Source organism: Pseudorca crassidens, chromosome 13, assembly GCF_039906515.1.
Source record: "Pseudorca crassidens isolate mPseCra1 chromosome 13, mPseCra1.hap1, whole genome shotgun sequence".
NCBI classification, from domain to species: Eukaryota; Metazoa; Chordata; class Mammalia; order Artiodactyla; family Delphinidae; genus Pseudorca; species Pseudorca crassidens.
The window spans coordinates 12,629,008-12,646,246 of record NC_090308.1 but is presented as its reverse complement, the minus strand read 5'-3'; the positions used below and the strand labels follow the sequence as shown (position 1 = coordinate 12,646,246).

The following is a 17,239-nucleotide window of genomic DNA, read 5'->3' as shown; positions in this document are numbered from 1 at the left end:
CCTACCAGCTGGGTACTTTCCGTACAAGCTCCTGCATCTACATAAATTAAGTTGAAATAAATTATTTCCAGGGTTTACAAATTCAATATTGCAAATAGTAGAACCTGGCAGATGTTCTCAGGATCCCCTTGCTACCTGTGAACCAATCACATAACTTCTACGTGGACTGGGGAAAAATAACAACAGTAAGAAAAACTTGGGTTTACATGAAAAACTGACCAATGATTTTGTTTGTTTGTTTGTTTTAATAAACTCCATCCATTTACTAGCGGGGGTTGGTGGAGGGGGAGTAAACCCTGATTACATGATTCCTTTTTCACTTTTATTATGAAATCCTTCCTTCTCCAAGAATGCACTAAATCTTATCATAACCATTTCACATACCAATTTCAGTAGGAAATTGGGAGATCAATTTGGTTAGTTTTCTTATTGATTCTGAAGATCTTTGAAGCAATTCTGCCAGTTGCTTTCTAACTGGCTGGTTTCTCACTTAGAGACAAGTGAACACTGAGCAATTAAAGACACCATGAGAAAAAAAAAAAAAAAAAAAAGGCTGCCTTATACTTCCCGCAGAGCTGAGGGAGAAGAGAGGGGAATGCCTGTGACAGCCATGCTATCTCTGACATAAACTGGAAAATCGGAAGTGTTTCCTCTAGCTCTGTTTTTGCGTAGCACACAGATATCTTTGTAAATGATAGGAAATTAATGTTAGGTTGGATCTATAAACTAAGTCAATTTGACTCTGTTATGTTAAAAGAGCATAGTTTCAGCCTGTATCCGTATTTTAAAGTATTTGAAATCTAAGAAGTTCATGTCAACATGATATAATATTGGAGACGTCCACATACAAATATTATTTGAATTTGAGTGCCCCTGTTTGAGAAAATGCCTAATGGAAAAACTAAAACATCAATCATACTTTTAGATTGTATTTTATTTCTTTTAAGAATATCCACATACATTTGAAAGATAGTTCTACGTATATTCTCAAACATATTTATTTAGTTCATGGCCTGATAACATGTGACTCCCTAACTGTTAGGAATAGCTCTGCAGCCTCTCGAGGATCAGAGAACCCTGTGATTTTTTAAATGGCTAGTTTGGATGAAGTTTCTGTTATCAATCAGGTACTTTACAGTATAACTACAGTATAACCTTTAAAATAGCTATCATTGGCACACACACACCAACACACACCCCATAGCAAAATGAAGCCTTGGAAATTATATGGTAATTGTAATCAAAATAGAAAGCAATTAATAAAATGAAATTTATCGAAAATGTAGCTCCTTATTTGAAAGTCTAGATTCAATAAACTACTTGTAAACTTAAAATGAAAATTAGAAAATGCTTTCAACTACACATTCTCTATTTAAATCTTAAGCTGAACTTTAAATGATGCTATGGTCTCCACCCAAACCATCAATTTCAATGAAAAGCTTGAATGGTCATCAATTCTGAATCCATAAAATTCAAGGCTACTGTTTATAATTTAATACTCCCACCATAAAAAATTTCTGCTCTATGAATATCAGAATATAAATTCCCATTAATTTAATGAGAAACAAATTAGGAATATTGGCATATATATTTTCCATTATATGTCCCATTAAATGTGAATATATATCTCATATAAGTGGAATATATATATTTATATAAACTTACCTATATATTTATATTGGTATATAAATTCCCATTAGGTTAATGGGAATTAAAGAAGAAATGCCAGTTTCCACTAACTCATCCTTCCCTTCATAAAACATTTTCTGAAACTTTTCATCTACTGACGTAATTCTGGAAACTTAAAATAAAAAGTTTCTTGTTTTCATTTTGTTCTGTTAAATGAAAAAAAAAACCACTTTGCAAGTGGTGCTTTAAAAGAAAAAAGAAATTGAAAAATCTGCTCTATCAAATGGAGAAAAAAGACAAGTTTAAAAAAAGTCTGAATCAATATTAGGTGCTCTGTCACTTGTTATTAAATTTTTTGTAACATTATTGAGACATTTTTGCTTTCTAAAGGTAATTTCCTTTAGAAAAGAGAAGATGTGCTGTATGTTTTCAATTACATTTGAAATTCAGGTAACTAAAAACATTTAGTTTATAAAGGTAACCATAATGTTTCTGTGGGGAAAATATCATAAAGGAATATGTTTCATTAAATGAGATTCTCTGTAGTTGACTTAGTTCAAATATTTTTAATCAAGTCCTTGCCCACAAACTGCTTTTCTCCCCAGCAATAGAAATGGTAGCAGAATTGTTATTTCCTGTTTCTATAGCTTAAAGTCAAACCTAACATAAGCAATCAACTCAATGCATGGATCCCATTCAAGTGGCTCCCATCCAGGGTCTGAGAGAAGAGCAGAATTGGTCATTTTCCTTGAAAGTATTGGGAGTAAAAGAAAAGAAAGAGATCTGCTGTTCTGCCTATGGATTCAGCTTTCCTGCAGCAATTAATTATCTAAAGAGCAAGTAGAAGGAATGCCAACTAGTAACATAAAAAGGCAGTCTAGAATAGTTCATGTTTTACAGATTTTTGTATCCAAGTAATGAAATCATAACCACATCTTTTTTTTTTTTTTTTTTTTTTTTTTTTCCTGTACGCGGGCCTCTCACTGTTGTGGCCTCTCCCGTTGCGGAGCACAGGCTCCAGACCCACAGGCCCAGTGGCCATGGCTCACGGGCCCAGCCGCTCCACGGCACGTGGGATCTTCCTGGACCGGGGCACGAACCCGTGTCCCCTGCATCGGCAGGCGGACTCTCAACCACTGCGCCACCAGGGAAGCCCATAACCACATCTTTTGAAACATACCATGAAATCCATAAATTTAACAATGAATACAACATGCTTCCTGTATTTATTTTTCAGATCTTCCTCCCGTATCTGTCTTCATCACAATAAGACAAAAGTATTGCCTGGTATCTGTACTTCACCTATGTGCCCCTGCCAGGAAAATAGAGACATATAAATATATTGTTGGTTACGGTAACACACACAAGAGAATGTTTTAAAAATATACAGCATTCTTTTCATTTTGATGGTCTGGTAGTTTTTCTTTAGCTTTTTGTTTATGTTTTGGTTTTAATTAGTGTGTTAGTCCCATCAGAATGTCCTTTTCACTGTTGAAAAACAAATATTTTCACTTGCAGTAAAGACCAAGCTATCATTTAATGCACATTTCCGAGTAGGATAGGATGATCAGCTGTAGCTTTCAAAAGAATGAGCTGTCAAATCACAACGGTCTCATATGCAGATCAAAATGTTGACCCGTACATCAAACTGAGCATATCGCTAAATTAATTTTACATTATTCCTATCTGACAGTTTAAGATAGTTGTGTGTAAAAACATAAACTTTTGCATTGTATTACTCTTGTGACGGAATATATACACATTTTGGTCTATATTGTGATTTTTTTGCATGTAATGTGTGATGATATATATGACCAATAAAGAAAACCTGATAATAACAGAAATCTAGAATTTCCTCTTGTCTTTCTCATTCACACATAATAACTGGCCTGTTTAAAAAGAATATTCTCCAGGTAAATGTTCCAATGTACATAAAGAGCCTAAGAATCAGACTAACAGATGACTTTGACACTGAATAAGCACTTAGAAATGAGTGAAAGAAGTGGGCTTTCTCTCTTCACGAATTACTTCTATTTTTAGAACTAAAGTGTCCCTAATCTTAACTTCATGACTCCTTCAGCTAGAACTGCCAACCAAACTGTACAAAGAGGAAAAAAAATCCTCTGCTGTAAAGTCCATAGTTGAAAATAAACAAAGTTTCATTCACTTCTAGTCCATTTTTTGAAATGAATTCAATGTCTTAAGCAATGAAATTCTTTACAAGAAACAAGAAGTTCAACAGGGTGAAATTTAAAGCATACTTTAATTTGTTAGGTATGATCTTTTGAATGTAGAAGCAATCTTGACATGAAAACACTTTATGGTAAGAAAAATTATTTCAAAATAACATTGGATCACTCCAGATTATATATTAAAAAAGAGTTGTAGGGCTTCCCTGGTGGCGCAGTGGTTGAGAGTCCGCCTGCCGATGCAGGGGACACGGGTTCGTGCCCCGGTCCGGGAAGATCCCACATGCCGCGGAGCGGCTGCGCCCATGAGCCATGGCTGGTGAGCCTGCGCGTCCGGAGCCTGTGCTCTGCAACAGGAGGGGCCGCAACAGTGAGAGGCCCGCGTACCGCAAAAATTAAAAATAAAATAAAATAAAGAGTTGTAAACCTGAACATTTTGAAAAGAAAAACCTGTGTCCAAATCCCAATATGTGCAAACATCTTCTCTGCACAGCATGACCAGATGCAACTTCTTCATTCACAACTCTGTTCTCTGCTGAACACCTCTGAATGGTGTTCTATTACCTAACAATTAAAGTCCAATCCCTTTGCATGACATCCAAGGGACTTCATACTCTGTGTGAATATACCACAATTTATTCATCCCTTCACTTATTGATGGACAGTCAGGTTGTTTCCAGTCTGAGACTATCATAAACAATACTAGTATATACATATCTTCTGGTGCACATATATCAATATATGCATTTCTCCTGGGTACGTACCTGGGGATGGAATTATTTGGTAAATGAATACCAAATGGTTTTCTCAGGTGACTTCACAAATTTACTCTCCCTCGAGCAGTGTGTGAGAGAGTTCCACTGCTACACAACCTTGCCAATGTTTCATTTTGTCAGCTTTTAACAAATGTATTTATTAATTTATTTATATGTATTAAATGAAGAAGGCACAGTAGGCACAGTATTCATTGTTGTTTCCATATGGACATCCAATTGGTCCACCACCACTGACTGAAAAGACTATTTCCCCTCTGCACTGCAGCATACCTATGCTGTAACTCAGGTAACCTTATATGGGTGGGTCTGTTTATGTTTACTCTGGGCCATTGGTCTATTTTAGATACCATAACTTTACAATGATTCTTGATTATCTAATAGCATATGGCCTCCTTTGTTCTTCATCCTCAAGATTGACTTTGCTATTCTTGGCCCTTTAAGTTCCCATACAAATTTTTGAGACAGCTTGTTGATTTCTACAGAAAAGGCCAAAGGCATTTTGATTAATATAAAGTGTTGCCTACCGGAAATGGCTTATGACTGGGGCATAGGGTTTGAGAGCTGAATGATGGAAGAAGCTTTAACTTTGGCTAAAGCCAAATTTTAAGGGACTTGGATGTTATTTAAGAAATGTATACTTTATTAAGTCAGATGATTAGATTGGCATTTTTGAAAGATCACCAGGAAGCAGCATCAATACCCAACTCCATCCACCGAAATTCCCAGACGCCTACCTTGAACGTAGGGTTATGTTCATACCCAGGTGCTGAGAACCCGAAAGCAGAGAAGTTGTTTCATGCCTAGTGGTGGCGGGGGAATGTCGTCCCCTTTTAGAGTAAACACAGCCAGCAATGTGCTCCTTTCCGATGCGCCAACATTCAGTCCAAATTTTGGTCTGAGAGGCAGGAGAGGCAGGCTACCCTCTCTGAACCACTTTATATCTGCATGGAAGACATGGAGTTCTCTGGGATGTTGAGATGATGAGAGCAGATACAATGGCTCTGGTACTTCAGCTGTGCCCAAATTACCCATCCTCTTCTCCACCCATCCCTTCCCCTTCATCTAACTCCCAGACTGAGGCAGGGAACATTCTCAGCACTAAAAGGGCTGGACATAATACATCCAGAAGCCACATTGTGTGCAGTAAAATGCACATAAAACAGCAACTCGTTAAAAGATATTCAACCATGACTCAGGTTTCTTCCCCTCCAACTTACTGACCCAGATAGCAGGAGCAGTCAGGCAGTCCTACAAAAGTACAGACAGTTCTCTCCCAGAAACTGCCTGTCTGAGCAGCTCATTTAAAAATTCATACGCATTTTTAGGACAAGAGTCAAAGGAAAACACTCTTTGAGAAGAGGAAATGGGAATAGTAGCTAAACCACGTATCAAAAATAGGTGGCAGGAACTATCTACCTAAATTAAATTTTATGTTGAAAAGAGAAGACCTCTGAGCTCTTCTTTATTTCCCACCCATCCCCTACGGGATCATGGGACTTCCAGGGGCAGTTTGATGGCAGACTGAACCTTAGATCATTTCTTTAGGTCAAATCTGTACTCCACCTCTTGACAAAGCTTTGTTCACTGTGTGTATCATGGAATTGATTGTAGATGCCTTTTGCAAAACCAAGATAGACCATAATAACTAGAAGTCTATGAGAACAGCTGTTTTCCCTTATCAAGTCTGTGTATCCATCCTAAGGGATATTGATAGCCTGAATCTTTGTCCGGATCTAAGGGAAAATTTAGTTCTCTTTTAATTTCTGTCTTCTCCCTTGACATCTGCAAATTTTCCACGTTAGAGCAGCTACCTGATGAATTTAATCCACCTCCATTTCCGTGTGTAGGACCGACAGACACACAGATGGACACCCGAGGGCCACTTGTAACCCTGACGTAAAGAGCTGCCAGGCTCGCAGAGCTGCACTTACCTATTTCTCTTTCTTGCTACTTTTTGTTGTTTGTTTCTTTGTGTTGACTTTGTCCCTGGCATAATTTTCCACTCTAAGTCAAACAAGTCTCCTACGTATTGTGTACGTTTAAAACGACAGAACTATTGGTTCTTCATTTGGAAAAAAAAAAGATTCAATCTTTTATCACACACCCTTTTCAAACAAACGTCACAGACCTCTCCGTCGCACGATCGCTATTTTGGGTACCATCACCAGCTCTCGGCATCGTCTGACCAGCCGGCAGCCCAGTGATGCTGCGGTTCGCCCCCGCTCAAGCCAGGAGCAGCGGCTGGGATGGAGCAGAAGCTGCCTGTTAACGCCAGGGCCTTGGAAGCAGGCGCCCTCCGTCCGGGTAAGCATTGGAAACACCCAGCTTTGCAACAGGAAATGCTCCTCAACCTTTTAGAACCGAGTCCAGTACTAAGGCTGACGTCTCTCCTACAACAAATAAAAGCGAGAGGAAAGGAAACAAAGGTGAGAGAAGGAGAAGTAGGAGGCCCGCACGGCCTCAGCCCACGCTCCTCCGAAAGAAAGCCACTCACCTTTCCAGAGGGTTCTGCGGGTCAGAGCTGAGCAGCATGCAAACAGAAAGAGGGCTTTGGCCTTATTGTGAATTTTTACACGTCATTGTCATAACATTTATTTACGGGTAGTTATTTTGTTTTATTTTGTTTTGTTTTTGTTTCTGGCAGTACGCGGGCCTCTCACTGTTGCGGCCTCTCCCGTTGCGGAGCACAGGCTCCGGACGCGCAGGCTCAGCGGCCATGGCTCACGGGCCCAGCCGCTCCGCGGCATGTGGGATCCTCCCGGACCGGGGCACGAACCCGCGTCCCCTGCATCGGCAGGCGGACTCTCAACCACTGCGCCACCAGGGAAGCCCCACGGGTGGTTATATTGGTATTTAATTTTTTGTTTAAAGAGAGGAAAAACCCGTGTTTTCCTAGTGGAATGAGACGGCTCAGAATGGAAGATTTAGGCAATTTTAAAACATTGATTAGTTCCCTAAAGACCAAATAGGATCAATCTGTTCTACGTGTTGTGTGTCAGTCCACGGCATGGAGCTGTCACAGTGCTATTGCAGATAATGCATATTAAAAATTATGACATTGAAATAAATAAATAAATTCTGTCTTCTCCCTAGTGACAGGCTCCATGGTGGCATAGGAAAGGCTTGGACCAGCCACAGTGCCCAATGTTTCTGAGCCACGTGGGCCTCATATCCAGGCCTCCAGTGCCTCTCAGCTTTGGCAGGGACACACGGATGCTCTAAGACGATGAAAGCAGTAGTTGGAGCCCCATTCAGACTCTTCCCATTGCACCCTGATACTGGAGCAGTGCCAAGCTTCCCCACTGAATCTAGACATGCCCTTTCTTAGAGGAAAATCAAAGCAGGTGTATTAAAAACACTGAGATAGAGGGAAAATTGAAAGAATTTGATATTCCATATTCCCTAAGGAAGAACCAATATAATCATAATAGAAAAATTCAAGCTCACTGGACTTTCTTTTTTTTAGTGTTGAGTATTTTCACTATTTTAATTTACATATGGAAGGTGGGGAACCACTATCTTTTGCATGTTTAGAACCTATCAAGACATAATTCAGTTCTGCCCATGCTGAAAGCCTGAGACATTACACCCAGCGAGACCTGGTTGGTCACATGGGAGTGACTGAATGAATTTGTTGGGACCTGGTTATCATAAAAGAGTGAGAAGCCATATCAAAGGGATCCTATGCACAATCTTACCTGTGTCACAACCTGTCACCAGTGCTGTTTTCCTGGGATCCTGCTTCTCCATCTCTCTGTCACCACTCCCCCCTGCCTTTCCCATTCCTGACTGCACCAGAGTTCCATTCTGAGGCTGAATATTTAATGTGAAAAATACTCTGCCCAGGGTAGAAGGACAGAAGTAGAAATGAGAGAAACCTCTATAGGAATTTACGACATTCGCCTATCCTGGACTCTTCTAGTAAAACAATGGTATCAAATTTCAGCTGAATAATGTAGAAAGAGATGCCACATATGTAGCCAAGTGATTCTGCAGACTAAGCTCATCTAAATCTCTCATGCTGACCTTTTGCTCCCTCTTTAGAATGGCTAGGGGACCTCATGTCCCACCTAAACCTTCAGCCACTCAGCTCCTTTCCTGAGTCCTCTTCCCCCACTGGCCCAGCATCCCCATAGACAGAGGCCAAGCCACATTCTGAAATGTAGGCACAACACAAAGGTACAGCTCCTTAGATTCCAATATGTGGGGAGTGCAATGAAAACCGCTACTGCTTTTTGGGATCCACCCACGCAATGTGGATGGAGTGAGCTTTGAAGGGGTTCCCACCTGTTCGCTCACGATAGGAAGGCAAAAGAGTGAGGCAAGCAGAGTAGTAGGTAGCTAGCTACCCACACCTACCTGCTGAGAAAAGTCCCCACGACTAGTTGGGAATATAAAGGGCACTCATTTTAAAACTCTTATAATGATAATAAAGATATAATATGGATATCGTGAACATTCATCAAGTGCAAACTACAGTTGTTCCACTAAGTGCTTTATAATTATTATTTCATTTAATCTTGACAACAACCTTCTCAGGCAATACCACTGCTATCCCATTTTGCAGATGCGGAAATCAAGACTGAGAGATTATATTCTCCTTAGTAAACCAGGGAGTGAATGATTTCAAAAGTATGCTCTTAACTTTCACATTATACTACTTCTTTCAAAAATTATTTCCCAACATTCAAATGAAATATAAATAAAAGCCCATGATTGGAAAAATAAAGCTAGAGGTGAGCTTATGGTAAGGAGAAGAATTACAGCTATTTACAGTGATAAAAAGAATTAGATAAGAGTATATTTACTATTTAAAAACGTATCTGTCGCTGAATATGTTTATTTTCTGTGGCATGTCTTGTGCAAGATTAATGAATTATTTTATGGTTAAATAAAGAGATAAACCTTTATATATTCAGTTCTTTATGCCAATAATTTTATTTTCTAATGTTAGAAATACTTTTTTCTGTAATTTGGACAGACTAATTTAAACAGACATTAATTAGCAAGTGCTCTATAGCTGGAGTATTGGGGGTTATTGGAAATTCAAAACAGAAGATTCTGGTCTGTTTACAGTCTTACTCCAATCATCTTACAAATCCAAATGGGAGTATATGATCTTTATACATACAACATAGAATGGTACAGATTTAGTCATAAATCAAATAATATAATACATGTGTTAAGTGCCATGAGAGGTCAAAGAAAGAAAAACCATTTCAGCCAAGTTAGCCTGGAAAAGTGAGTAGGAAAATGTGGGTAAGATAAAGCAAATAAGTGTGGTGTGGAGATCAATGGATAGGATAATGTGACATTGGAGGCAGAGGGATTCGCAGGAGCCAGGTGCAAAGCAGAAGTGACTCTTGTTAAAAACAAGGCAGGGGCTTCCCTGGTGGTGCAGTGGTTGAGAGTCCGCCTGCCGATGCAGGGGACGCGGGTTCGTGCCCCGGTCCGGGAAGATTCCACATGCCGCGGAGCGGCTGGGCCCGTGAGCCATGGCCGCTGAGCCTGTGCGTCCGGAGCCTGTGCTCCTCAAAGGGAGAGGCCACAACAGTGAGAGGCCCGCGTACGGCAAAAAAAAAAAAAAAAAGGCAAAAGGCTCAAAATGGAGTCGCTTGTGCTAAGCCACATGTCACCCAACGAAGACTGAAATACAGATTTTGCTCTCCCAGAAATGGAATCTTAAACCAGTCACTTAGGAATCACCTGATCAGCATTAATAGGTAATCTCCCTGACAAATCCCCGCTCTCCTCTGTAAAGAAGGTAACCTTGCAATAACCAACCCACTTTTCTGCCTAGTACAACTTACTCGTCCTGCTCCCCTCTGCCTACAACATCTCTTGCCTTGTAGAGCTCTTTGGAGCTCCTCTCTATATGCCAGGTCGGATGCTGCCTGACTCATGAATAAAGCCATTAGGATCTCTGAAACGTATTCAGCTGAATTTTGGCTTTGAACTCTCTGAAGACCCAGAAGTCAGTGCCAAGACCCATCTCGCTACTGAAAGGCCCTGGAACTCTTGAACAACATACAGGATTCATCGTGTCCAACTATCATCAGGCATAGTGCCGAGCACTAGAAAGAGAGCCATGAAAAGCCTTCATCTTCTCCTTCAAGGGGCTCAGATCCCCGTGTAAAAGAAAATTAAAGCAGCGTCTGGAATGGTGCAGTAATTAAAATTCTGAGCTTTCGAGTCACTGACCGGGTTTAACCCCTCACCCCTTCTACTCACTAGCATTTTCTTAACCTCCCTGGGCCTGTTTCTGCCAGGGCATAATCATTAATAACTGACATGAGGATTAAATTAGACAATATGCAGAAAGTTTTCAGTAAAAAAAAGTGACAGTTATGTGGCTTTTGATAGTGTTGATATTTTAGAGTGTCTTCATACAGAAGTGATTCTTATCCCAGTTATTGATTTAAATCATCTGATTGTTTTCAAATAAAAACTACCAATGCCTGGGCCCTGCTCCAGATGAATTATATCTGTTAAGTGTCTGGAGGTGGGCCCTGGTCATCAGGACATTTTAGAAGTCCCCAGGTAATTCTCATATGCATGCCTTCCAGGTTGAACACACAGAAGAGACCTTTGGGAGATTTGCCCCCATGCTTGGAGGGCAGGGAGACAGCCAAGGTGGGCATCCCAGAATTGATGAGTCCTGCCTTGTGCAGCAAGTATCAGAATCCCGCAGAAAAGATGGGAAACATATCAGATGTGTAACAGACATTGGAGAGATCATGAGCAAGGTTATATTTCTCCCTTAGGGGACATAAAAATGTGTCCCCTTCATGGTACATCTCCAAGTCATTGACTTCTCCCCTTGCAGTCTCTTGCCTCTTACTTTTCTTCCAACTAGGAGCAAACTACAAACCAGAAAATACACAGAGTTCAGCAGCTGCAACGGAAAAGGACAGCAATCAATAACAGTGGCCCCTTGAGGAGTCCCCTGTCCATCTTCGCTCTGACCATGTTCCCTCTCTCTCATCTGGTCACTGGAGTGTCAGAAAGAGCCCCTAAAGTGGAGGGCGGGGTATACACTGGGAACACGCTTTTTATTTATTTATTTATTTATTTATTAACATCTTTATTGGAGTATAATTGCTTTACAATGGTGTGTCAGTTGCTGCTGTATAACAAATTGAATCAGCTATACATATACATATATCCCCGTATCCCCTCCCTCTTGCGTCTCCCTCCCACCCTCCCTATCCCACCCTTCTATGTGGTCACAAAGACCAAGCTGATCTCCCTGTGCTATGCGGCTGCTTCCCACTAGCTATCTGTTTCACATTTGGTAGTGTACATGCATCGATGCTACTCTCTCACTTCATCCCAGCTTACCCTTCCCCCTCCCCGTGTCGGAACACGCTTTTAGTTTAGAATTGTCCTGAAGGAAAGAAAGGGTGTCATCATGGCTGCAGCTGTGTCTAACACAGCCATCAGTCTGTAGTAGGCTAATACATTTTCAGAGAAGCAGTCAGAGTAGAAAACACTGAAGGACCCCGGCAAGTGTGGGTAGCCACTTACATCAGCTCCTAACGCCTAGCTTGCTAGAAATTTAATCAAAAGCTTTTCATTTTCTCCAGTGTTTATAAAATGAAAAACATGATGTGCAGACTGAAATGGCCAGCAACAAGGAACACTGATCCCACGTGTTACATTTCCCGGTAAGGATATCTCTTGGCCAGAGTCACACTTGAACCAGTCCTAACCTGCAGGAAGTTGGAGAAACCAGCGTGCAGACTCCAGTAACGACACTCCAGCTCTCAAAGAAAACCAGCACAAGGGGCCTGAAACATTGATATGCAAGTCACTCTCGGGCTGTGAGTCAGTTTCTTCTTGAAGCAATTAGCAGTTACCAGCATTTAGTCAGTGAGCAGGGCTCAGGCAGACAGACACTGACAGTCTGTCATTATCACAACAAAAGAACCACAGCTTTCATCCTCCCCAGAGGAAGTAAGATTTTTAAGAACTCCAGCTTTCCATCTCACACTCTTCCCAGACCTATGATTTATTTCATCATCAACCTTAAAAATAAAGTTCAGCCATTTATTTATGAGGGGCTGCTCACAGAAGGGCCTCGCGAGAATCACATGCAGCCTCAGAAAACTCTAGAAAACTACTGGACAGAGAAACAGAGATTTAATAGGTCAGCTCCCAGGCGGCGCCATCTCTACCTTCACCCCAGTTGACTACAGTCTGGGAAAGGGCACCCTTTCTTCAAACTTCCTGCAGACCGCTTCCCTTGCGTTACACCCTGATCCCTCAGCTGCTGTGCTGGTGTGGTCAAAGCGATCGTTATTTGTCACGTTCTGATTATAGGCCAATATTAGACCCTGGAGAAGCACGAATGAACAAATGAGCCATTTCTGCTCTCAGCTCTTGAGTAGCAGAACCTACGGTTTTGTCGGAGCTTCAGTAACGGAGCCAAAGTCAAACTGGAGTCACAGTAAATCCACCTCCAGCCACAGCTTAGTGGGCATCAATTGGCCGACTCATCCGTCTACTGGGTTGCTTAGTGCTTCTTCTGAAAGGGATGCTCTCTGAGGGGTATGAACATTCAATACAAAGATCAGGTTCTCACACATTACGCCCTCTCCCGTGCGTAGATCCTCAAGCTTCTCCCCCAGGCCTCTTTGTCCTCAGTGTCACCTGGGCCACCCCTCTCTCCACGCAAACTGGATAACCAGTCGCACTGCCGGAAGCTCTGACGGAGGTTTGCTGCTCACCACCGGCTTTCAGAGTCACCCATACGTGAGACGGTAGGGCAGTTGAACAGTTCATTTTTGGCTTGAACTAACATATAAAGTCAACCCACCGATTACCTAGGTTCAGGCATTTTCCTCTTCTGTCTGACAATGAAGACTTCCCATGGGGTCAATGTTACACTAAGGGAGATGACTGTGCGACAGTGACAGGTGGCCGAGGTGTCCGATTCACCTGCTTATGCCATTTCCTTGTGCCCCCTCGAGCTGCTTAAGCCCAGCCTTGGATGTGCCACTTCCATTTTACAAGAAATTACTTCTGGGCCACCCTGAAGTTATGTCTCACAGCACTCACCTCTTGATGGTTAGTTCTGGCTGCAAAGCCAGCAGAGACGCCATGGCAGGACCTTGGTCCAGAATCCTAGGGACCTGTGCCGGGACTCTCATGTTGAAAGCTGTCATAGACTCCACGTTCTTTCTTTCTGTGCTGTATAAACCTCTACTACCATGGGAGCTGCCAAGTCGTATAGCCCAAGCAAGAGAAGGACTGCTTGCACCACAGCCTATTCTCACTGTAGAGCCCATTCTTGTTCTGGGCTCTGAAAGCTTTCCCTGTCACTCAGTGGATAAAGTCAGAACAATCCTCCCAATTACAGGATGTGTTGCCTTCAAAACTTGAACGGTCTCACCAAGCATAACGCTTCTTTCTTATTGGTAGTAGTCTAAGGTATGATAAGTTACCCTTTGCTTGAGATGTCCTGGTTTTCCCCAAGCAATTGGACCCCTAGATATTTCACATATTTAGTAAGATTTTGAATCTTTGACGGGTTTATCTATCACGCTCTGGAGTTCCTGTGTCAAATCATAGCCTCTGAAGCACCTGCCACTTCTTGTTCATCAAGTTTTTATTGTTTATTACATGATGTCATCGATATGGTAAATCAATGTGATTTTCTGTGGAATGTTCCAATGGTCTGGTTCCATTTTAACTACTTTGTGACAATAGCAAGAGATAAACATAGACCTGGGGCAAGACCATAAATGTGTATTGTCATCCGTCTCCTATAAATGTAAAATGAAGGATATTGAAGAGTCCCCTTACCCAGCCAAGGTCTATGTACTTGAGGCTGTAATCTGCTCTAGTAAAGGGACCACATCCAACACCGCAGCTACAGCTGGGGTTATAACTTGGTTAAGTTGGCAAGGATCCACCATAATTTGCCATGATTCATCTTGGTTTTTCAGGAGACAAACTTGTAAATTGAATAGGTATGAGTGGGAACCACTACCCCTGTACCTCAAAGTCTTTTAGGGTGGCGCTAGTCTCTGCCATTCCCCTTGGATGCAATGTTGATTTTCATTTACTATCTTTCCTGAAGAAGGCAGCTTCAGGGACTTCTATTTGGCCTTTTTTTTTTTACTACAGTAGCTATTACTGGTCAAAGAACTGACATGAGAAGTCTTCCAGCTGCTAAGCATGGCATTTCCAATTGTACATTTAGAAATAAGAGGGAGCTCCCTGGTGGTCCAGTGGTTAAGACTCCGTGCTTCTACTGCAAGGGGTGCGGGTTCAATCCCTGGTCAGGGAACTAAGATCCCACATGTCACATTGTGTGGCCAAAAATTTTTGAAAGAAAGAAAGAAAAGAAAAGAAAGAAAGAAAGGAAGGAAGGAAGGAAGGAAGGAAGGAAGGAAGGAAGGAAGGAAGGAAGGAAGGAAGAAAGAAATTAGAGGACATAGGCTATTTATCACTTGGCGTGTATATGCCCCGCCCCTCCTGTAACCCATTGGCCATATTATTTGGGGGTGGTTCCTGAGAATTTGTACCCTGTATCCAATTTCCCTTGAAGGTATTTCTACATGTTGTTGGCTTCCCATGTATTTTTGTCGCTGGGGTACCATTTTCTATTAGCAGTCTCCAAAGACCCATACGGTCAGCAGCAGACCCAGGCTGTCACTACGTCCATTCCAGTAATTCTGACTACATTTGCTTGTGATTCTCAAGTGCTGCCATCTGGCCTCGGCGTTAATTGGCCACGGCCACCCTGGTTGAGAATGAGGGACATGACGTCCTGGCTAAGTGGCTCTCATTTAGCTGAGGACGGTTTTCTGGAAATGGGGGACGCAGTTAAGTGCAAATCCTGAGGCATGAAAGCTCTGGCCAAGTGAAGGGGTCTGGGCGGGCATCCACGGTGTCCACGACAACCACCTTTGGTGCTAGGATAAGAACTGGCAAAACAGCCAGACACCCTGTTTGCCTGGGAATTTTGTCCCTTCCCCACACCACCTGCTCTGGACAGAACTGCCGACACACATTCAGCAGAGACCTCGGTGTAGGCAGAGTGCGTATGGCTTCCTCAACCACGAGACGGGATAAACCAGCAGACCAGCATCCAGGAATTACCTGTAAAGATAGGCTTGTTTGGGTGTTTTAAGAGAAAAGGCAAATATAATACTCGGATTGTGATTTATGAGGACCGGGGCCTATCGAAATTCTATGCCTGTCAGTACATTTGAACACCATCACGCTCTCACAAGAGTCTCTGCAACTCTCATGGGAGAGAAAGCTGGGACTCGTCCAGAGCCCTCAGCCAGTCTGACATGGCACAGAGCAGCTCATGAACCTAAGATTTTGAGGCCTGAATTATCCTCTGCATCATGATACTCAATTCTCAACAGTGACATTCTAATGCTTTGTCTTTAAATGCAGGTATTATTAAAACTTGATCTGATTGTGAAACTACTGTACCTGTCAAACCTGTGTATGTGTGACTTTAAAAACTAGAAAACTTTTCCCCTTTCTCCTCATAAAGATGGAATTACTTTCCCTGTGGTGAACATACTTTGATGAAACCAAATTCAAGCCACATGGTATGACAAAGGATTTCATGCTTGTCATGAAAATTTAGATGTCCTGGAATTTCTGGAAGAAATTGATGGTTCAGGGGGACTAAGCAGGATATTTGAAATGGAGGTTTACAGTCGGCAGAATGATGACCATGAATCACTGGACCTGAGTCTATGTTACAAAGGGGAATAAAGGTTGCAGGTTGTATTCAGGTTGCTAAAACAGAGAAGCAACCTGTTGCTACACTATCCAGGTGGGCTCATGTAATCCTAGGGTCCTTAAAAGAGTCAGTCTGATATATACACTACCAAACGTAAGGTAGATAGCTAGTGGGAAGCAGCCGCATAGCACAGGGAGATCAGCTCGGTGCTTTGTGACCACCTAGAGGGGTGAGATAGGGAGGGGGGGGAGGGAGGGAGACACAAGAGGGAAGAGATACGGGGATATATGTGTATGTATAACTGATTCACTTTGTTATAAAGCAGAAACTAACACACCATTGTAAAGTAATTATACTCCAAAAAAGATGTTAAAAAAAAACAAAACAAATAGAGTCAGTCTGGGGACGGTGACTAGAGAGAAAAGGTATAGAGAGATACCTTGCTGCCTTTGAAGATGGAGGAAGAGGCAAAGAATGTGGGTGACCTGGAGAGGGCAAGGAAATGATTCTTCCTCGGAGGTTCCCGAAGGAACACAGTTTTGACCACACCTTGATTTTAGCTCAAGGAAACTGGTGTCAGACTTCTGAATCTACAACTGGAAGAAAACACAATTTTCAAGCTACTGCATTTGTGATGATTTGGTACAGCAGCAATGGAAACGAATGCAAGATTGTTCTAGAAATCAAGAACGTACTGTATCAATGCCTTTTGCTAATCTCTTTGGTCTAGAATAATTTTTACTGCTTCCGTGTGGGAGCCTGGACAGATTTGGTGGTGGCAGATGGAGGAAAAAGAGGATGGGCCTCAGCATGTAAAGTGAAAATTTGGAGAGAGAGAGGAAACAAAATAACACTTTGTGTAGACAGCAAACAAGGAGGTGTGAATCAAGTTCAGTGCAGGCTAACTTCCTCTCATCAGTGGATCCAGCAAA

The 17,239-nt window shown here is 42.0% G+C and overlaps 1 protein-coding gene across 1 annotated transcript in view; it reads left to right on the top strand.

Annotated features, from left to right (window-relative positions):
- The window catches only part of OPRM1 (opioid receptor mu 1), a 160,323-nt gene that overhangs the window by 61,927 nt on the left and 81,157 nt on the right, over nt 1-17,239 (top strand). The gene's annotated exons all lie outside the window — the stretch shown is intronic.